Here is a 22,798-nt window from a genome sequence, read left to right as displayed (position 1 = left end):
TGAGGCAAGTGTTGACCTGGAGCACACAGGCAATCCTTGTGCATGAGCTTTTATGGCTGTGTTTGTATATCTGTAGTCAACTTGGTTTTTTTGTTTTTTGTTTTTTGTTTATTGAAACAAGGTGTCTCTATCAGAGCCTTAACTAGCCAGAACTTGTTATGAACACCATGAGGGCCTTTAGCTTGTAAGAGATCCCATCTGCTTCTTCTTCCCAAGTGCTGAGATTTAAGGTGTGTGCCAGTACGTCCAGTTTTTTTCCCCCTTTTTTTGAGAAGAATCTTTCACTGTGTAGTCACTGGACACTCTTGGAATTTGCAATCTTCTGAGCCTTTTAACTGCTAGGGTTGCAAGCATATGCCATGCCACCTAGCCTTTTTTTTTTTTTTTTCCTTTTCAAGACAAGTTTTTTTCCAGGCTTCCCTGGAACTCCCTCTGGAGAACAGGCTGGTCTTGAACAGAGATCTGCCTGCCTCTGCTTCCTGAATGTTGGGATCAAAAGTATGTGCCAGCACTGCCCAGCTGGTGGTACTTTTCTTTGTTTTTCCTTTTCCTTTTTTTAAATTATTATATATACAGTGTTCTGCCCAGAAAAGGGCACCAGATCTCATTACAGGTGGTTGTGAGCCACCATGTGATTGCTGAGAATTGAACTCAGGACCTCTGGAAGAGCAGGCAGTGCTCTTAACCTCTGAGCCATCTCTCCAGCCCCGTGGTGGTACTTTTCTTATGAGCATGTCCATGTGTTTAAATACAATTTCAGCTGCCGGGCGGTGGTGGCACACACTTTTAATCCCAGCACTCAGGAGGCAGAGGCAGGCGGATCTCTGAATTCGAGACCAGCCTGGTCTATAAGAGCTAGTTCCAGGACAGGCTCCAAAGCCACAGAGAAACCCTGTTTTGAAAAACCAAAAAAAAAAAAAAAGCAATTTCAGCATTTTTTTGGTCTGCTTGCCTCTGCCTCCCAAGTGCTGGGATTAGAGTGTACCACCACCACCCGGCCATAATTTCTGCATCTTGATGTGTATTTTGTTGATGTGGTTTTACTGATTGAAGATTTAAAACTGAATGAGCCATATAACCTTGGGGGAAAACCTCAGGTAATCATGAGGTATTATAATTTTTATATCTTGCTTACTTAAGCTTGGCAAATTCATTTTGTGAGGTTAATCTTTGGGAACCAAAGCTTATATTAACTACATTACTATGCTTCCTACAACAGATTTTTATTTTTCTTTAACCCATTCATTATCTTCAGTACATAACATCTATTATTTGTGTTATAAGTTTTTGTATTTTGTGTAGTTACAAATTACCCAGCTGCTTCTTTAGTTCTTCCCTGCTTTTAAAGACTCCATCTAGTGGTTTGTTCTGAAATGGAAGCAGTGAGCCACTGTGGTGGTTCATTGGTGTGTTCCTGCTTAGTCCACTAGGTGGCAACAAGACCTAAGTGAAGAATGCAGAGGGAAGCCCCCTAGGAAAAATAGAAGACAGTGTTACTTGGAAAGAAACAGAAAAACAATGATGTCTGAAAAGTAATGCAGCTAGCTTTAAAATTTGAGAGGTATAACATTAGTTTGTTGTAAGAACATACATGAAAACTAATTAAAAGTTCACATTCTTGGGCTTGGAGGTTCAGAGGTTAAGGCACTGGCTGTTCTTCTGGAGAACCTGGCTTCAATTTTTAGCACCCACATGACAGTTCACAGTTGTCTGTAACTTCAGTTCTAGGGGATCACCCGTACACAGACATATAGATAGACAAAACACCAATGCACATAATATGTACACATTCTTTGTGTTGTTATTTTTCTTTTCTAGTCTTTTGGAGTTGACATTCTGGCTTATTTTTAGTGGTCTCAGCTGTAGTGGTTAGGATCAGATGTAACATTGTGTACCTATTTGCCTAGGACCTGTTGGAGTTCCATATGCTGACAAAGTCTGAGGTTATCTTCGTATTCTTGCCCTACTTGAGATTGATTCTTGGGTTGGTCTAGACACAGAAAAAGGTGCTAGTGACTTTTGTCAGTGCTTTGGAGAGGTAGAAACTAAAAACGACTCAGTGTTTTTCAACTGTTGTATCCTGTAATTGAGAATGACCCCACAGCCCTAGAGCAGTTTTATCATTCTTCATTCGTGTGGAGTTTCTCCAGTATATTCTTTTTCTAATTTATATTTTAGCCATGTAGGTGCTATGGCAGTTGGGTATAATTCCTGAAAATATGTTTGACCAGCTATAGTTAGCAAATATTTTTTCACCAAAGAAGTTACTGTCACAAAACCAACCTGACAAATGAAGAAGGATGTATACGTGAAAACCACTGAGGTTGGTTAAGATCAACATGAATTCCTTTTATTTGGGATTGCTAGCAGGCTACAAACTAGCATCCTTTCTGCTGTGGCAGGGGAGGGAGGCACTAAGTTTGAAGTACTGCTTGTTAAAAATGATGATCTTATGTACAGAGAGGTAGAAGGTATATTCAGCATTTATTAAGATCCTAGGTTTATTTCCATTGTCATGGAATTTACAAAGAAAAGCATAGCAATCTTGGTGATAACTCTGCTAGCCTGGGGTTATCATTCTGTTGTGATAGCAAAGGATCTTTACTGTGAAGGTTTTGTTGTGAGACAGCTATAGGGCACCTTTACCAGCTCTTCAGTACCCTGAGTTGACAAGGTGATGTGGGTGATGGGGTTGTGTCAGAACAACAGGAAAACAGTATGAGACAATACCAGGGATCTGTGGGAAAGCCCAAGTAAAACAGAAATCTGCAATAGACTTGTTCCATGTATTCCAAGCACAGTTTCAACAGCAGAGTAAAAAGACTTTAGCCCAATATTTTGGACAAGTGAATCCATATCTGACCAGCCTTTGAGTGAATGAGTAGTAAGCTATGCAGATAGAAGGAGGCTGAGTGAGTTCTAGAAATCAGTCTCTATAACATAAAGGAGAGCCCTGAGATATGAGGAACTTGTCATCGAGGCAGAGACTTCATAGATTTAGTTCAGAAAACGTGAAAACAAAGCTCACCAACTTAAATCATCATCATCATTTGGGGTAGGGTTTTGGGTAGCTCAGAATAGCCAAAAATTCACATTCCTCTACCTCATCCCCATGATTCGTTATTTTAAATGTTTAAATATCCACCAGATAGTGGTATCGCACCTTTGATCCCAGCACTGGGAGACAGAGGCAGGCAGATCTTGGTGAGTTGAAGGCCAGCCTGTTCTAAAATCAAGTTTCAGGACAGCCAGAGCTGTTACACAGAAAAACCCTATCTTGAGAAATAAAACAAAACAGTCACTATCCAGCAACAACAATTATAAAATATACAAAGAGACAAGCCTGACCTGTCAGATGTGAGAGGGAAAATCATTTAGTAGAAACTGTCTCAAGTAATTCAAGTGTTGGATCTGGCACACACAGACTCCAGTTGCTATAGACATTTCTTTTCTTTTTGGGTTTTGAGACAGAGTCTTCTTGTGTAGCCTAGACTAGCCTTGAACTTGAGATCATCCTGCCTGAATTTTTTAGTTATGTTCTGGGAATGCAGGACATATTTCAGCCATTCGAAGCTTAAAAATTTTTCTTTCATCAATCTTACACATTTTATGCATGCCGCTTTTAGATATTTCAAAGGAAGAAAACCATGTTTAAAGAATTAGAAGAAGGGGGCTGGAGAGATGGCTCAGCGGTTAAGAGCATTGCCTGCTCTTTTGAAGGTCCTGAGTTCAAATCCCAGTAACTACATGGTGGCTCACAACCATCTTTAATGAGGTCTGGTGCCCTCTTCTGGTCTGAAGGCATACACATAGACAGAATGTTGTATACATAATAAATAAATGAGTATTTAAAAAAAAGAATATGTTCAACTAAAAAAAAGAATTAGAAGAAAATATGAAGACATTGACTTAATACAAATAGTTTTTATAGCCAGATATTAGGAATAAACTGGGTATAGACAGTACACTTTGTTCTGGGAGCTGTGGGCTGTGTTCCTGCCACCTGGCTCCTGGCTGCCTGGCTAGCCTATGCCCCAAATAACAACACACAAACTGTATTCTTTTAAAACACTGCTTGGCCCCTCAGTTCTAGCTTCTTAATGGCTAATTCTCACATCTTGATTAACCCATTTCTAATCATCTGTATACCACCACAAAGTGATGTCTTACCAGGAAAGATTGAGCATGTCTGACCTGGTGGCTGGCTCCATGGTGGCTGAGTCACTTCCCTTCTTCCTAGGGGTAGAGCATGAGACTCTTAATCTCAGGGTCGTGGGTTTGAGCCCTATGTTGGGCGCCAGATGAAGGTGTAAGTCACAAACAATCCCACACCAGTTTGGAATTATGATTAATAGAATTGTTATTTATTTAAAGGGGAAAAACTTACAGATCACCGTCCCAGACAACAATCCCTCTGCACAATCAGGAAAGGAGCCTATCTGCCAGAAGCGGAGCCGGAAGCCAGGGAGCGAGCAGAGGGAAGTGGCCGCTTTTTTAAAGGGAGAGAGGCCACGCCCCAATGGGCTGGTATCTCAGTGGCTATTGGCTGAAGGAGCGGAAGGAGCTCCGGCAACAACACTTGAAATGAAAAATTAAGCAGGAAGGACCAGTAGAAGCTTGGAAGTGATAGAAGGAAAAAATGGTGAACTGGGAGATAGATCAATGTATGTCTTACTTAATATGCAAAACAGAAAGGGAAAAGGAAAATGAACAAATTTGAGGAGTTATAAGGTATCATCAAGTATGTCCTTAATGAGAATCAGGAAGTAAGGAGTGAAGAAAAGGGGTAGAAAATCCTGATGATAAACATTGTATAGCTTAATATGAACTATAAATATAAACAATCTCTACATCCAGGAAACCTGATTAAACACTCAGTTTAATATATAAGCATATATCAGTGCCAAATTTGGAAAACAGGGATAGAGAGAAAATTTGAAAAGTAGCAAGAACAAAAAAAGCAAAGATAAGATTTATGATTCAGTTTTAATTTAGCAATAATGGGTGGCTGAAGTCAGTGGGATAAAAATGTTTCGTGTGTGGAAAAACAATTTCTACCCAAGATTTATCTATCCTGAAAAGCTATTTAAAAATAAATCCAATGACATTCTCACGTATAAAAACTTTTTTCTAGAGGATCTTATTTAAATACCATACGAAGGGTTTAGGGTAAAAGGAAGCTGACATCTGTTGATAACATGCATCTGTTATTTTCAAGTACTTTAATACAAGGTACATTCTGTAACTACAGTGGAACTAAATGAGATATTTACAGTGGAAAGAAATCTGTGATGATCCCAAATATGTAAAGTTAAATAACACAGAAAAAGAAGAAATTTCAAGACAAACTTAAAAATATTTTTTTAACTAAATATAAATGGACATACAGCATGCCAAAATTTTATGGTCTACAACCAAAGCTATGCTTGGAGAAAGTTTATAGCTTGCCCAACTTATTCTCATTTTCTATAACAGAAAGCAGTAAAAAGGAAGACGGAAAACAATGAAACCAATCTTCTCAGTCTGAATAAATGCTACCAACTCATACCTAGTCTGACCAAGAAAATCAAGATGATTGAACTTACAAAAACAAGTGATAAAAGAGAAGAGTTATTAGAACAGAAAATAAAAGCAGTTGCCCATGAAACTTCTTTCTGAACAAATTAGAAAACTTAGAAAAATGAAATTACCAAAACTGAGGAGGAAAATATACTGATCCATCTGCAACAAGGAGCATTTATTAAAGTACAGTTTCACACAAATCGAAAACGATAGTGGTATGTGGCTGTGCCAGTTGTCAGCTGTTTTTAGAAGTGGTAATTTTACCTTTCATGTTCATTTAGAAAATAGAAAGGGGGATGCATTTTAGCTCGTGAATACAACATTGTCCCTGTATTAGAGTTAAACAGATACAAGAAACCCCTGGCCATTTTTCTTTTATTTAACATTGGTAGAAGAATACTTAACATACACTAGTAAATTAGGTTAAACAATATAATACGTGTATGAATACCTAATACACAAACAGTGACTTCTTGGTATTTATTTCAGGAATGAAAAACTAAATAATTATTTTCATCTTTTGTTTGTTTGTTTGCTAAGACAAGGCTTCTTTGTGTTACCCTGGCTGTCTTGGCACTCATTCTGTAGACTAGGCTGGCCTTGAACTCAGAGATCCACTTGCCTCTCTACTGCCACCTGGCTAGAAACTTAAAACAAGACTTAATTTACCAAGTAGCAGCAGTTGTTCTCCTTTTTAAAATTTCTTCACATGTATCTGGGGGATAGTATGTATCATAGCACCTGTCTGAAGATCTGAGGACAACCTGCCAGACTCAGCTCTCTCCTCCTACCCTGTGGATGTTGGGAATTGAACTCATTGCCTGGCTTGGCAGAAAGTACTCTTGCATTGAGTGGTCCCACAATATTTTTTAAAAATCATAGCAGGAGTTGGGTAGAAGATACAAAGAAACCCTGTCTTGAAAAACCACACACACACACACACACAAAATCAGGGCAGGAAAAGATTTGGGGCTTTTGAACCATTTAGGTCTGTTGGAATGACTTAACCAATACAGTTTGTTTGTTTGTTTGTTTGTTTTGCTGGGATTAAGGGCAGGCAAATCTCTGTGAGTTCAAGACCAGTCTGGTCTATGAAACTAGTTCTAGGACTGCCTTCCAAAGCTAAAAAAATGAATGAATGAGTGAATGAGTGAATGAATTTTTTTAGAAGGCTTTAGGGTTGGTTAGAGTCTCACCCTTTCAGCACTGATTCTAGCCAGTACAATAAGGGGGAAAGGGCATCCAAGTTTAGTAGAAAGGACTAAAACTCTCTATTCGTAGATAATGTAATCATATATATATATATATATATTCCTAACAATTCCACAAAACTGATTAATCTGGATTGGCACTGTTACAAGATTACTATACAAAATTGTGTTTTTATATATTAAAAGTCATAATAAAACAATAAGATAGTTGAAACTCATAGTTGCAGCCAAAGAATAAATCTAACAAATACAAGATTTAGATACTATAAGTATTGCCAAGAGAAAATCTAAAAGATGCCATTAAATGGAGAAATAATAGTCCATGTTTATAGGTTAAAAGACTAAATATTAAGATAACTTTTTAAGATTGTTTTATTCATTCAGTTAAGTATTTATGAAAAAAACACAACTAATTTTTTTAAAGTGGTTGTCATCTTGCTTCCAAACTGATAGCAGTGCGAAGTACCTAAGATAGCCAATAAAGTTTTGAGAATGAACAAAGGTTGAGGACTTGCCTGTGCAATTTCAAATATTGTAGACACAAAACAGTATGATGCTGCTCATGATGAACATTGGAACCAGATTGCTTTCAACAATAGGTCCCAATCTACATGCCGGGTGAATCTTGGCAAAGGTGTTTGCTTAATATGGTGGGGGAGTGTGGCTTCTATCTTGTATGATACTGAAGCTGGATATGTTTATACCAAAAAACCCAACCAGCGGCAGTACAGGACAACATATCAGAAAAGATGGTGCATGCCTTTAATCCCAGGATGTAGGAACCAGAGGCAGGAAGATCTCTGTTAGTTTGAGGCCAACCTTGTCTATAGAGGAGGACAGCCAGGACTACACAAAAAAAATCCTGTCTCCAAAAACAAACAAAACAAAAAATCCAGCTAGCCTACAGGCAGAAAGCAACACACATCAGACTCTACATTAGGCCACAAAATAATTCACAGGGTATCACACACTTAGTATAAACACTAAGATCACAAATCTGTTTGACTTGACACATGGCTGTGTAGGAGAGGATGACTTTGAGTGCTTGGTCTTTCTGCCTCTACCTCCCAGGTTTAGAGATTACAAGGTATGTGCTGCTGGGCCTAACTCAAACAATTCTTAAAATGAAATGATGTCAGTTTTTAGATTAGATCAGAAGTACTGTATGATTTCTTGTATTGAAAACTAGAATCGGCAAAATTCAGAGACAAAGTAAGATAAAGTTTACTAGGGGATATTGGGAATAGATGGTTATTATTTAATGAGCTTCCAGTTTAGTATTATTTAAAAAAAAGTCTGGATGTAGACAGTGGTTGTGCTTACACAGTGCTGTAAAAGTCATGCTTCAAAATGATTGATCTGGTCAAAGAGTATATGTTATATATACATATAAAAAATCATTTACTAGGCCGGGCGGTGGTGGCGCACGCCTTTAATCCCAGCACTCGGGAGGCAGAGGCAGGCGGATCTCTGAGTTCGAGACCAGCCTGGTCTATAAGAGCTAGTTCCAGGACAGGCTCCAAAACCACAGAGAAACCCTGTCTCAAAAAACCAAAATAAAAAAAAAAATCATTTACTATACATGTGATTTCACTAAAATGAACTATCTATATAATGTACACTTAGAGAGACAGCAGATTAGTGATTAATTGTGGCCTGGTATTAGAATGGGGATTGATTGGGAATAAGCCTAAATAGTTTTTTTTTGTAGAAATGTTTGTTCTTAAATTTTGGTAATAGTTACATAGCTAGATGAATATAAAATTTTGTAAGTATACAATGGATAAGTTGGGTGGTATATAAATTATACCTAAACCACACTTTTAAAAATGCCTGTGATCTGTTGGATCTAAAAGAAGAAATGTTGATTAAATAGTTTAAAAGTTTGTAAGCTCACTTACTAGACTTTGCATTGGAAGGTTGTTCTTAGAAAGCTGTATCCTGTGTCCTCCTCTATACAGAATCTACCACAAGCTTGTTGAGGAACATTTGGTGTGTGGTTCTTCTGATAGACCCAAAGTTAGACGTATTCCATTCAGAATGGCTAGAGAAAGGTACCTTCAAATCCTGGATTAGTTTACCTCTTCGTAGACAGTTTATATACATATTCTGCTGGTTGTTAGTGGAGGGATTGTGTTTGTGCTGCTGAAAGTGGTGAGTCTATCTAAAACAGTGGTTTTCAACTTGTGGGTGCAAACCCTTGGGGTTGTCGAGGAACTCTTTCACAGGGGTCACCTAAAACTACCATTAAACACAGACATTTATATTATAATTTGTAACAGTAATCCAATTACAGTTATGAAGTAGCAACGAAAATAAGTTTATGGTTGGGAGTCACCACAACATGAGAAATTCTATTAAAGGGCTGCAGAATTAGGGAAGGCGAGAACCACTGCTCTAGAGGTGCCATGTGAGACCCGGATATTTTGGACAATACTAGGTGCTGTCTACAAAGCTCTTATCGGTGGCTTCAGTCTCAGTGCTAATGTTAAATACAGGATGTGTCTTAAATTCCCTGTGCTCTAATTATCTGTTATGTAGGTATTTATTTGAGTCTCATTTTTAGACAACATCCTTAAAGTCATGTAATTGTCTTCTGTATCTAGTATTTAATTTTTTCTAAGTTAAACCACATAAAATTTTGTCTGTTGAAATAGAATTCTATATTGATATTCTAAATTTAAGGAAATGGCATACAGAATATTGTAACGAATTAACCAGGGTAGCTCAAGAGTAACAGGAATACTTCATTAATTTCTAGGGAGTCTAGGAATTTCATCTAGGTAGAATCATGTATATGTTATATATAGCTTATATATAATATAACTTCAAATAATTCATAATTATCACAGCATATGTGGAGTGTAGATAGATTTTTCTTTTGGCCACCAGCTCACAAAAAAAAATGACATGGAGACTTATTAATTATAAAAGCTCAGCCTTATCTTAGGCTTGTTTCTAACTAGTTCTTATAACTTAAATTAACCCATATCTTTTAATCTATGTTCTTTTATATGGCTCAGTTACCTTTATTCTGTACTCCCCATCTTGCTTCCTCTCTGGCTGGTGACTTGGTTGTCTTCTTCGTCTCTCTGCCTGGAAGTCCCAGAAGTTGCCTGTCTAGCTATTAGCCGTTCAGCTTTTTATTATACCAATCACAGTAATACATCTTTACAGTATACAGATATTCTCCCAGTTTTGTCTAAATAAAAAGGAAGGTTTTAACTCCTAGCATAGAAAAACTATCTACAATAAGAATAATTATCAGGTGAGAATTACATTTACAGTGTTCAGTCTATTTGTATTTGACACATTCAGAGAAAATATTCTATTATTTATTTTGACTTAGTGAGTCAAAAGTTTTGTACCTAATTTACTTTGTATCCTAACTCATATTACCAACATAAAACTATCCTTTTAGACCTCAAAACATTTTCTTAGATAAACAACTTAAGTTTTTATGTCTCTCAGCCTTATATACTTTACACCTCTTTTGAGGTGTTTTTTTTTTGTTTTTCTTTTTCATTTATTTATTCATTTATTTATTTATTCATTCATTCATTCATTCATTCATTCATTTATTTTTGACACAGGGTTTCTCTGTAGCTTTGGAGCCTGTCCTAGCACTGGCTCTGTAGAACAGGCTGGCCTTGAACTCATAGACATCCACCTGCCTTTGCCTCAGGAGTGCTGGGATTAAAAGCCTGTGCCACCACTGCCCGGCCCTCTTTTGAGTTTTTTTTTTTTTTAATATGGTAACAAAGAAAACTGTAATATTACCTTAGTAAACAGGAAGTGCAGAGCAAGCCACCTCCAAAGCTATAGAAATGGCACAGGCATCTGTTTCCCAAGGTTCTTCTGTAATGTTGGGGCATCCATCATCAGCTTATAGGCCTAGAATATCTTACAGACTTTTCTGTGAAGCAGGAATTTTTTTTCCCTCCCCGAGACAGGGTTTCTCTGCCTTTGGTGCCTAGCTTTTGTGTGTGTGTGTGTGTGTGTGTGTGTGTGTGTTTTCAGGACAGGGTTTCTGTGTAGCTTTTTTTTTTTAAGATTTATTTATTTATTAAGCATACAATGTACTGCGGCAAGGAAGGCACCAGGTCTCGTTACAGATGGTTGTGAGCCACCATGTGGCTGCTGGGAATTGAACTCAGGACCTTTGGAAGAACAGCCAGTGCTCTTATCCTCTGAGCCATCTCCCCAGCCCTCTGTGTAGCTTTGGAGCCTGTCCTGAAACTCGCTCTTGTATACCAGGCTGGCCTCTAACTAGAGCCTCTGCCTCCCAAGTGCTGTATTAAAGGCATGCGCCACCACTGCCCAGCCTGAAGCATGAATTTTTTTTTTAATCTGAAGGCTTTTTGTTTTATTTTCCTTTCCATGACCACAGTTCTTTTTTGTTATTTATTTATTTGAAATTAATTGAACTCTACATTTTTCTCTGCTCCCCTCCCTGCCTCTCTACTCTCCCCTTCAACCCTCCCTTAAGGTCCCCATGCTCCCAATTTACTCAGGAGATCTTGTCTTTTTATACTTTCTACTTCCCATGTAGATTATATCTATTAAGTCTCTCTTAGTGTCCTCATTGTTGTCTAAGTTATCTGGGATTGTGGTTTGTAGGCTGGCTTTCTTTGCTTTATGTTTAAAAACCACCTATGAGTGAGTTTTTAAACATTGTCTTTCTGTGTCTGGGTTACCTCACTCAAAATAATGTTTTCTAGTTTCATCCATTTTCCTGCAAAATTCAAGCTGTCGTTATTCAAGCAGGAATTTTTAAGGACTGGCCTACCTTGATTGGCAAAGTTTGGCAGTCACTGTCTTGTGTCCTGCTTGCCCCATTTGGATAGCATACTGTCAGCAGCTGAGGCAAGGGCAAGTTCTTGCCATAAAGAAGGCAAACTCCATATGGAAGTTCTTTGATGCCCATCATTCATAATAATAGCTTTTAAGGACTAGAATTTTACATTTTTAAATGAGCTACATAGGTACAATACCTTAAACAAGAGTAGAAGCATAAATGATATAAAAAATAACTTTAAATTTGTATCAATATATAAAAATCCATTCTGATGTAAAATATTTGACACTACTGGTTGTTGAAAAGAAGACTCAACAATTGACCCTCTATCTCATCATTTCTATATTATATCCCACTTTTTTGCCTTCAGAAAGAGATCCCCGAAACTAATCTATTTTGTTCAACTTTTCTCCTGCTTATGACCAACAACGACTTATAACTAACCCTCTTAAATGATTATAAATATCCATAATCCTTTTCGCAACCCAAACCTGCCTACCCCTCTTCTTGGGAATGTGACCATTAAGTTCCCTAGGCTGCTTCCTGTTGTCTTTTGGGGATGTGAGGTCAGAGGACGACTTGCAGAAGCTGGTTTTCTCAATCACTTGGGTTTTATGAGTTAGTTGAACATAGGCCATCAGGTGTAAGTACCAAGTTCTTTTCCTGCCAGATGAAAGCTTTTTATTTGTATCCCAAGTTGTTAGGTGGCACAACCTGAATTTTAACCTTCTTCATTCATGTTTTGTGAAGACATAAACACAAGTATACCTACTTCTATAAAACTCAATCTGTTATGTTTTGGAGTGAGCTCTTCCACAGCAATACCTTTTTGTCCCGTGAAGAGTGGTGCAAGACAACAGGCAGTGGTTGGGAAGTGGGCAGCATGAAACGTCTCCGCAGCTTGGTAGCTGAGACGTCACCAAATGGGTTTATTAAAATACGCAATTAAGGCCTCATCTCTGATCTACAGTAAATACTGAGGAGTGTGTATTTTTAACGCAACACTAGATGATTGTATATACAGCCAGGTTTGGGAAACACTATCTTTAAACCTCATGTTTTCCTTCTTTCCCTGCTTTTTTGTTATTAAATTTAATTTTTTTTTATTTATCTATTTTGATTTTTCAAGGCAGGGTTTCTCTGTAGCTTTGGAGCCTATCCTGGAACTAGCTCTTATAAACCAGGCTGGCCTTGAACTCACAGAGATCCACCTGCCTCTTTCTTTTGTCTTTTTGATTCTTGTTTAGTACAACTATATTCTCTCTTTTCCGTCTTGTACATGAGAAGAAAGTTTGAGGGGGCTGGAGAGATGGCTCAGAGGTTAAGAGCATTGCCTGCTCTTCCAAAGGTCCTGAATTCAATTCCCAGCAACCCCATGGTGGTTCACAGCCATCTGTAATGAGGTCTGTTGCCCTTTTTTGGTCTGCAGGCATACATACATACAGACAGAATATTGTATACATAATAAATAAATATTTTAAAAAAACGGAGACAAGAAAGTTTGGAAAACTAAATTAACAAGACTGTTTTTCTCTTACACTTAAGTTGAATGACAATTAATTTATGACTAAAGCTTATGTTTTTTTTTTAATTATGATACATGCTTCACGAGTTTGCGTGTTATCCTTGCGCAGGGGCCATGCCAATCTTCTCTGTATCGTTCCAATTTTAGTATATGTGCTGCCAAAGCGAGCACTAGAGCTTATGTTTTAATTCATTAGCAGGAAAGATTTGGTGACTCATTTTTATTATAGAATTTGGATGCCCAGCAGTGGTGGCGCACACCTTTGATCCCAGCACTCGGGAGGCAGATACAGGCAGATCTCTGTGAGTTTGAAACCAGCCTGTGCTACAAGAGCTAATTTCAGGACAGGTTCCAAAGCTACAGAGAAACCCTGTCTCGAAAAACCGGAAAAAAAAAAAAAAAGAATTTGCAGAGTTGCTATTTTATTTTAGTTTTTGTTATCACAAAATGGGTGTTTTTCATCTTACTTAGTTTTTTTTTTATTATTTTAAGAACATATTTTGTAAAGGTAAGAGTATATGGGCCTCATAGTTTTGGTTGAGAGATTTTTTTTTTTAAAAAAGTATTTGAACCATAAAAGCCAGAGTATTCATAATAAGACATACAGTCATTCCAAAGAATGAGAAAGAGCCGGATGATGATGGCACACGACTTTAATCTTAGCACCCGGGAGGCAGATGCCAGCCTCTTCTATAGAGTGAGTTCCAGGACTGCCTCCATAGCTACTGAAAAACTTTGTTTCAAAATACCAAAACAACAACAACAAAATTTAAAAAAGAATGAGAAAAAGTTGATGGGGACGGGGAGGTGGTTCATTAGATAGTGCTTGTCATGCAGACGTGAAGCCTTGAGTGTGCTTCCCAGCACTCTTGTAGAAACCCTGCATGGCAGTGAGGACCACGAAAGTGGAGATAAGAGGCTTCCTGAAACTTGATTGCCTTCTGGTTTTGCAGAATAGCTGTACCCCAGGTTTGTCAATAAAGTTGGAGAGTGATCGAAGAATATGTCTAACTCCTGCTTCTGGTTTATATGTGCACTAACGTATGCGCGCGCGCGCACACACACACACAGGAACTGCAGTTATTGGTAGAGTTCTTATCTATCATACATAAAGCCTCTGGTTCAATTTCCAGCACCTCGTACACCAAGCTTTGTGGTGCACCTGTAGTGCTAGTATTTGGGAGGGTAAGGCAGGAGAATCAGAAGTTCAAGGCCACTTTGAGCTACCTAGTGTGCAATAAGACCTATTTAAAAAAATAGTCAAAATGACATTTGTTTGCTAAGTTTATATAACTGGGTGAAAATGTAAGTTGAAGAGCATTGAGCTCAATTTATTACCATTGAACTTTCCCAAAATTAGTTATGTCTCAGTTGTTTTTTGATTTTAACTTTATTTTATGTGCATTGATGTGAAGGTATCAGATCCCCTGAAATTGGAGTACAGATAGTAGTGAGCTGCCATGTGGGTGCTGGGAACTGAACTCAGGTCCTCTGGAGAAACAGCAGTCTTCAAGGGTATAAAATTTTAACTTCATGGTCTTTTTTTTTTTGTTTGTTTTTTTTGTTTTTTCGAGACAGGGTTTCTCTGTGGTTTTGGAGCCTGACCTGGAACTAGCTCTTATAGACCAGGCTGGTCTCGAACTCACAGAGATCCGCCTGCCTCTGCCTCCCGAGTGCTGGGATTAAAGGCGTGCCGCCGGCTAACTTCATGGTCTTAACTGTTTAGGAAATACTATCAAATGGATGTTCTTACGTGGTTTTCACAGAGGGAATGCTTTTAAGATGGATTTAAAATAATGAGAATGTTTCTTTTTAATTTAAAAATTATGAAAGCATTTTTAAGTATGATGTTAAGGCATTATTCATTTTGCCTGTGATAATATAATTTCCTTAAACTTGGTATGTTTGAGAAAAAAAACAAAAAGTACTAGGAATAATAGAACTTCCTTCATATTAGAAACAAACTAAAGAAGCTTTAGGTAGAAGTTTGGAGTCCTACCTGGAACAGTGCTCTGGTGATTGTCTGGGAGTATTTTTGCCTCCCTGTGTTTTTTGGTCCGCAGTTTGCATTCATTGATCAGTGAGTTGATTGACATTCAAACCCACCGACAGCAATGAATGTTGAATGCAGCCATCAGTGTTTCCAATTGGTGAGATTGCATTGGTCTTCCCCATTTCCAGAGTTGTCTTCTCACAATGGTTCTTTGAAGTCTGTTACGTGTTAGTGACCAGCCAGCTGTATGGTTAAGGACTCATAATTATAGATAACTTTGACTGCAGAGCAGGAACTTGAAGTCAGAAAAGTTATGAAGAGGAAGGTGCTATCTAAGAATTTCACAGGTAGCTCTGATCACATGGGCTGGAGTGTCTGTAAAGCAGAGCTCAGAGACATCGATTCATCTTTTCTTTCAAACTGAGAAGTCTAAGTACCTATTTTCAAGGTAAAGTAACATAGATTATGTTTGTAGTTAGGTAATAGTTTATGTAGGTAAGCATTTGCTATAAGCTAGAAATAGTTCAAATTACTCTTATACATCTTCTCATTAAATCAAAACTGGGAGGGATAGGCTGTCATCTCCCTTTCTAGACTTGAGAAAACAAACTTGGATACTTAGGGTCACACAGCTAGAAGTGACCCAAAATTCATTCTGTATCTTTCTGCTTGAAATTAGGAAGTATTTAAATAAGCACATAGCGATGGAAATCAGCAGTAAGTAGCTGGTGCTTTCCTGGGGGCTGTCAAATCCTAACCACAGTGTACAATTGCAGGTACAATATAGTAAGTTGTATAGACAGTAAGCAGTCAGATCCTAACCACAGTGTACAATTGCAGGTATAGTATAGTAAGTTGTATAGACAGTAAACTGTCTTATGCTATTTTTGCTGACTAAATCCTCTCTTTACCCCTAAAGCAAAATCTTGAAAGGATGTGGAAGAAATAGCAATAAAATATTTAATTAGGTTTCATTTTTATACTAAATAAATATTTTTAATACACCCTATTTCTTACCAGAATGGGACATTTCTTGTTTTGGTTTGGTTTGGTTTGGTTTTTCAAGACAGGGTTTCTCTGTAGCTTTGGAGCCTGTCCTGGAGCTAGCTCTTGTAGACCAGGCTGGCCACGAACTCATAGAGATCTGCCTGCCTTTGCCTCCCCTTTGCCTCCCGAATGCTGGGATTAAAGGCGTGCGCCACCACTGCCCGGCTAGAATGGCACATTTCTAGCGACATTTGAGTGCATTTGGTCCTTTGGTGGCACTCCTTATAAATTGTTAAAATGAAGCCTTTCAGTATCAAAATATTTCAAACGAAATCAATGAACAATGTAAAACATAGAAGCTTTTAAAAGTTTCTAGTTACCTTTAGAGAACAGACCATATTACTATTTCATGTGATGTCTTAGGATCTTTTCTTTGCTTCAGGAAATTTGTTGTCTGTAAGGATCCCAAGGTACAGTCAACGGTTGGTGGTTTTTTTCATTTTTAATCCCAAACTCACCGACAGCGTTGAATGTTCCATGGAGTCCTCTTAAGGCTGGCCTGGTTGCTTGTCTTTGGTCTGCTTTCATGTTCTAAGGACCAGTGAGCAGTGACTCCACTGCTGTTGGGTCTCTCTTATGGTTTCCAAGATTTCAAGTTGAGTGTGCTTAAATTGTGACATTAGTTTGCACACAGCAGAAAGGTGATGAGCTGCAGGGTTGTGAGATTGCTGATTATACTGCTGACACAAGTGGACATCTGTGCAAGTGGTTTTCAGTGGATTATTGTTCTGAAGATGTCATTTACCAATTTTATAGTAATATTTTAATTATTAAGATACAAGAATCAGAAAGATGGTAACATACATTGGGGGCTGTTGTGTATGTAGTAGGGTTTGTCTCTTTAACTCTAGCCCATGTTTCCCTGAGAAAACCCTGACTTACCCAGAGTTAACATTGCCAGCACTTGAACAGTGGACTTGGTGGTTTGGTGCTCACTGTTGTACTGCTTCTTCCTGCCCACCACAGGACTTGCTCATAACTTGCGTAGGACTTTCACTGGAGAGCTATATCAAACAAGTAAATCCTCATTTGCTGGTAATAATAGAAAGTAGGTACAAAGCCATATACTCCAGAGGAAAAGATGAAAACAAAACTACCGAGCTTAGAATCATGGGCACCTAAATTACCGCAGATGCCTCATGAGCTATTTTCCATACTGAAAGAACAAAATTGTATGTATACTCTAGTATACAGAATGGAGCTAGAGAGATGGCTCAGCAGCCAAGGTCATGTGCTACTCTTGCAGGGAACCCAACTTTGATTGCCAGCACCCACCTTACAATCACCTGTAACTCCCAATTCCTGTTGCACGGGTCTGTTACCTCAAGCCTTCATGCACACTTGTACATACCACACATATATACACATAATTAATTAAAAAAATCTTAAAATGGTTGCAGAGAGTAACTAAAATGCCAGATGTATCTGACTTTTGTTTTGAGTGGTGTTTTTTTTGTTTTGTTTTGTTTTTTGGTATTTTTGAGACAGGGTTTCTCTGTAGCTTTGGTGCCTGTCCTGGAACTAGCTCTTGTAGACAAGGCTGGCCACGAACTCACAGCGATCTGCCTGCCTCTGCCTCCCTAGTGCTGGGATTAAAGGCGTGTGCCACCACCATCTGGCTTGAATGGTTATTTTTATTACTTAACCGACTAACTTCCTCCCTCCCTCCCTCCCTCCCTCCCTCCCTCCCTCCCTCCCTCCCTCCCTCCCTCCCTTTCTTCCTTTCTTCCTCTTTATTCCTCACAAAATCTCACTATGGAGCCCTAGCTGAGAACTTCCTGTCTCTGCCTCCTGAGTGTGGGATTCAATGTGTGTGCCACCACCACCAGCTCAAATTCATTTGTGTGTATGTGTGTATGTATGTATTTTGGGTTTTTCGAGGCAGAGTGTCTCTGTAGCTTTGGAGCCTGTCCTTGAACTCCCTCTATAGATCAGGCCTTGAACTCAGAGGTCCACCTGTCTGTTTTCTGAGTGCTGGGATTAACGACATACAACACTAACTGCCTGGCCAAATTAATTTTTTAAAGTACCTAAATGGCACTTCTTGCGAGAAAAAAAATTAACCAGTGAGAATTTGGTTCAAATAAAAACTGTTGACATTCTGCATAATTTTATTCCATCTTCCATAGAAACTTACTTGGAGGCTTTGCTGAGTTTCTGTTGTTGTGATGTGTAAGCATAAAGAAATGAAAGGAGGGCAGGAGAGATGGCTCAGAGGTTAAGAGCAATTACTGCTCTTCCAGAGGTTTTGAGCTCAATTCCTAGCAACCACATGGTGGCTCACAACCATCCTTATTGAGATCTGGTGCCCTCTTCTGGCAGAATGCTGCATCTATAACAATAAATCTAAAAAAACCATTACTTCTGATTATCAGTTTAAAATAATATAAAGCTTGGTATTGCTTATCAGACACAGGCAAAGATCATTTAAAAGAAATCCAATACAAAGTTTTAAAAATACTACACAGGAAGAAACTTGATTCTTTTCCACTTTTTAAAAAAGACTTTTATTTATTACCTATATAGCCTGGCCTCTAACGCAGAGATCTTACCTCTGCCTGTGCTGGGATTAAAGGTGTATACCACTACACCCAACTACATTTCATCTTTATTATCCGTATTTCTTTAATTTGCTTTAAGCCTTTAATTTTAGTTTGTTCACATTTAAGGAATACATTGGTTATTTTTCCTATTATTATTATTATTACTAGTGTTTACAAAAATGTGTGTGTGTGTGTACATGCACATGCACTGCATGTTTGCAGGTACTCGTGGAGTTTAAAGAATAAGAAAAAGTATTGCATCGCATGCCAGGCAACGGAAATGGTCATGAGCCACCTGACTTAATTGCTGGGGACCAGATTTTCACCCTCTAAAGGTGCAGCGAGCACTGAGTCACCTCCACAGCCTCACATTGGGTCTTTTAAATGAATTTGCCTAAGGGATTTATGTATTGATGGACTCTAAAGAACTTAAAAGTTAAGGGTCACCTTGTCTGACAGCTACATAGCTGAATACTTACTAACTTTGTTTCAATGTTTAATTATTCTTAGTTCAAACTGGTTTTGAGTTTGTAAGAAGTTACCATATCATTATAATTTCACTCAGTCCCTTTTCCAGAGAGACCTGCAATGCTCAAACACACATTTGTTTTTTCTTTTCACAAGGAGCTATAAGTATTTCCAGAGGCTTTCTGGACCTCTTGAAATTGAGAGAAACAGGAAGTATAAACTCGCCACGTGGTGGTGCAAGCCTTTAATTCTAGTGCTCAGAAGACAGAGGCAGGTGGATTTCTGATTTCAAGGACAGCCTGGTCTACAGAACTAGCTCTTGAGGACCAGGCTGGCCTCGAATTCACAGAGATCCGTCTGCCTCTGCCTCCGAGTGCTGGGATCAAAGGCGTGCACCACTACCACCTGGCATATGTGTGTTTTAAAGACATTTTAAACTAATGCTTTATCACTTTATTAATAAGGTTTTCTTCTCGCACATTTTATTTTCTTTAAATCTATAAAGTGAATATATAGGTTCCAACCTCATTTATTCTGAGGATTAAGTTAGGTAACATAATTGGAAACTCCATGCAAAGGTATCTCCCTAAATATTTACACATAAAATATAGAATTTTGAAAGTAACTTGAATTACTAAATATAAGAATGCATCTGTCACTTGTTGGGGAGTTAGATTTTGAAATTTTGTTGCTACTTGGTCTCTATCTGGTAGGAGTGGCTTACAGATGGAATACTGTTGCTGCTAGCCAGTCTTAATGTTTCTGTAGCATAGAACTAAAAGTGGTGGTTCCTGGAAAAAGAACTATTGATGTTACCAAGTTTTATACTAATTACAGGCATCAGGCATTAAATGGTAACTCTATTTATATAATCACAGCTTCTAAAAGAAAGAATTTGCATTAATTTAACCTTTGGAAGTGATTCTGTGCTGTGACTCTGATTCTAATTTTATTTTACTTTTTTTTTTTAATTTTAACTTTGGCAGTTTTTTATTTTGTTTTTGAGACGGTTCCCTTGTAACCCAGGTGTTTTTCTTTTCTTTTTTTCCCATGATATTTATTGAGCTCTACATTTTTCTCTGCCCCCCCCCCAGCCTGTTCCCTCCCGCCTTCAATCCTCCCCCCAAGGTCCCCATGCTCTCATTCTTCAGAGTGCTTTCTGCCAAGCCTGATGTCTGGTTTCAATTCCTGAAATTCATGTGATGGGAAGAGCCAATTCCTGCAGGTTGGCTTTTGATCTCTGCAGTTGTGCCATGGTATACATGCCACTCTCCCCATACATAAATTTGCATGTGTACACACACTCGGCACATACTTACATACAATATAGGATGGACACACACACTAAATTAAAATTTAAAAAATTGTGTTTTGTCAAAGCAAGGGTAGGAATTGGAAATTTAAGTAGGTAGGGCTGGAGAGATGGCTGAGCAATACTACCCCCGTCCCCGAGATAGGGTTTCGCTGTAGTTTTAGAGCCTGTCCTGGAACTAGCTCTTGTAGACTAGGCTGGCCTCGAACTCACAGAGATCCACCTGCCTCTGCCTCCCGAGTGCTGGGATTAAAGGCAAAGGGGTGTGCTACCACTGCCTGGCAGCACTCTTGCAGAAAACCTGGATTCTAATTTATCATTCACATTGGGTGGCTAACTCCCGCTCCAGGGTAATTTGACATCTCTACATCCTCCCAACACATAATTAAAAGTAATAAATCTTTCATAAACTCAATGGTTTGGAACATTTTCTTATTTGAGACAATAGTAAGAGGAAGTAAGTAGGCTAGGACACTGAGATGGCAAATTGGCCTAGTGTGAAAGGCAGTTTCTTCTATCCCATAGTTAACATTGAGTTTTATGTTTGAGGCATTACTTAAAATTTTGCAATCCCATAAGAATCAAGTCTTTTCCGTGTTAAATTAATTCCTAGGCTGTTCATTTTCAGTGAGGAACTCTTTTGAGTAACTGTACCAGGTATTCTTCAGTTAACCTGAGCAGATGAATTAAGATGTAAACCATAGAACTGGAGAATTTAGAGCACTGGCTGATTTACAGAGAATCCAGTTTGATTCCTAGCAACCTCATGGTGGCTCACAGTCAACACCTGTAACTCTAGAGAATTCAAATGCTGTCTTTTGGCTTCCTCAGGCAACAAGCACACATAAGGTGCACAGACGTATATTGAGGCAAAATACTCATGCACATGAAGTAAGTCTAAAAATAATAAGATAAAAAATTATGAAAAAGAAAAGAATATCAATCATTAGTAGCTGGTACTCATAGCATGGTGTCAGTTGCTGCATTGTGACTTAAAAATATTTAAGAAGAGCCAAAGGCATCATTGAAACCTTTCCTGGTTTGGCAGAAGAAAATGGCACCAGGAATCAAGGATTGACACATGTCATCAGTCTGGAAAAGGTGGAATTTGGACACTAATGAATGGCTCTTGTCAAGACTTAGTGTGATAAAGCTGGGAAGACCCAGTTGGTGCTTACTTTGCATAGGAGAGGAATTACTGTTTAGAGAAAACTGCCAAGAATTTCCTTTGCCCTAATTGTATATCAGTGATAACCCTAGACTCTTTGTCAGTACATTTTAGGGGCTGGTGGTATAGACACTGGATATAAGGGAGCAAGGTGGTGTGGTTATATCAAGCAAATCTTCCTTTTTTGTTGTTTTCTTGCCACTATCTATAAACTCAATTTGTATGGCTGTACTTTTTATATATAAAGTGATTGTAGCCTTGTGACTTTTGGCACAAGTTTCTCATATGCAAAATGGAGATCCATAATTTTCTTTATCACTGAATTTTCCTGAGACTTGAATGAGTTCAGCAATAGAAAAATTTCTGGCATATGATAAACAAATTTCAGTTATAGTTAATATTATAATTTGCTAAATTTGTAGTGTTTTGTTAAGACCGTCTAAACAATTACTTAGAGAATTACTATGTAGAAAAAAACACACAGTTGAAGTCAGGAGACCCAGTCTTAATTATGTCACATGCTACTCAGTTTCTTATACCAATTAGAAACAAACTCAGAGTTTGCGGCCCACTGGCTGCTGGGAGCATTCATTTTTCAGAGCAGTTATCCTTAAGGTTGCAGTGGACATGAAAGTTGGTATATTGTAAAATATCTTAATTTGTTTAGAAAAATTTTAAAGGTTTGACGATCTATCTCAGTGATAGATTACTTATGAAGTACCGTTGATGTTCTGGGTTTGATCCCCAGAATAATAAGAATTAAGTAAAATTTAAAAAGTTTTAAATCCGCTAGGAAATGTTAATGCACACCTTTAGTCCCAGCACTCTGAAGACAAAGGTAGGTGGAGCTATAAGGCCAGCCTTGTCTACAGAGTGAGTTTCAGGACTGCCAGGGTACACAGGGAAACTCTGTCTGGGAAAACAAGCAAAACAAAACAAAAAGTAGTAAATCCATTACACTGTTAAAGTAAGTGCCCTTTCCTCACAGAGTGTAGAGCAGTGAATCCAGAGCCTTGTCCATGGGAGGGAAGTGCTGTGTTATTCATTCAGGTGCGCACTAGCTCTACCTAAGATACATTTAAAAAAAAAAAAAAAAAACACGGTAAAATAGATGTGTTTTTTGGGTCAAAGTTGTATCTCACAGATAAGCACTTGTCTGGTATGGGTGAAG

General features: G+C 38.3%; 1 protein-coding gene and 1 non-coding gene across 3 annotated transcripts in view; one reads left to right on the top strand and one right to left on the bottom strand.

The window, feature by feature from the left end:
- Nr6a1 (nuclear receptor subfamily 6 group A member 1) overlaps window positions 1-22,798 on the top strand; it is a 169,961-nt gene that overhangs the window by 43,487 nt on the left and 103,676 nt on the right. The window lies entirely within an intron of this gene.
- LOC126490170 (U6 spliceosomal RNA) lies at window positions 13,161-13,267 on the bottom strand. The gene has a single exon (XR_007589126.1). It is a non-coding gene; the product is annotated as a U6 spliceosomal RNA (small nuclear RNA).

The sequence above is a fragment of the Alexandromys fortis genome, unplaced genomic scaffold, assembly GCF_014885135.2.
Source record: "Alexandromys fortis isolate MF-2015 unplaced genomic scaffold, M_Fortis_MF-2015_v1.1 scaffold_228, whole genome shotgun sequence".
Taxonomy (NCBI): domain Eukaryota; kingdom Metazoa; phylum Chordata; class Mammalia; order Rodentia; family Cricetidae; genus Alexandromys; species Alexandromys fortis.
This window is presented reverse-complemented; position numbering and strand designations above follow the sequence as displayed.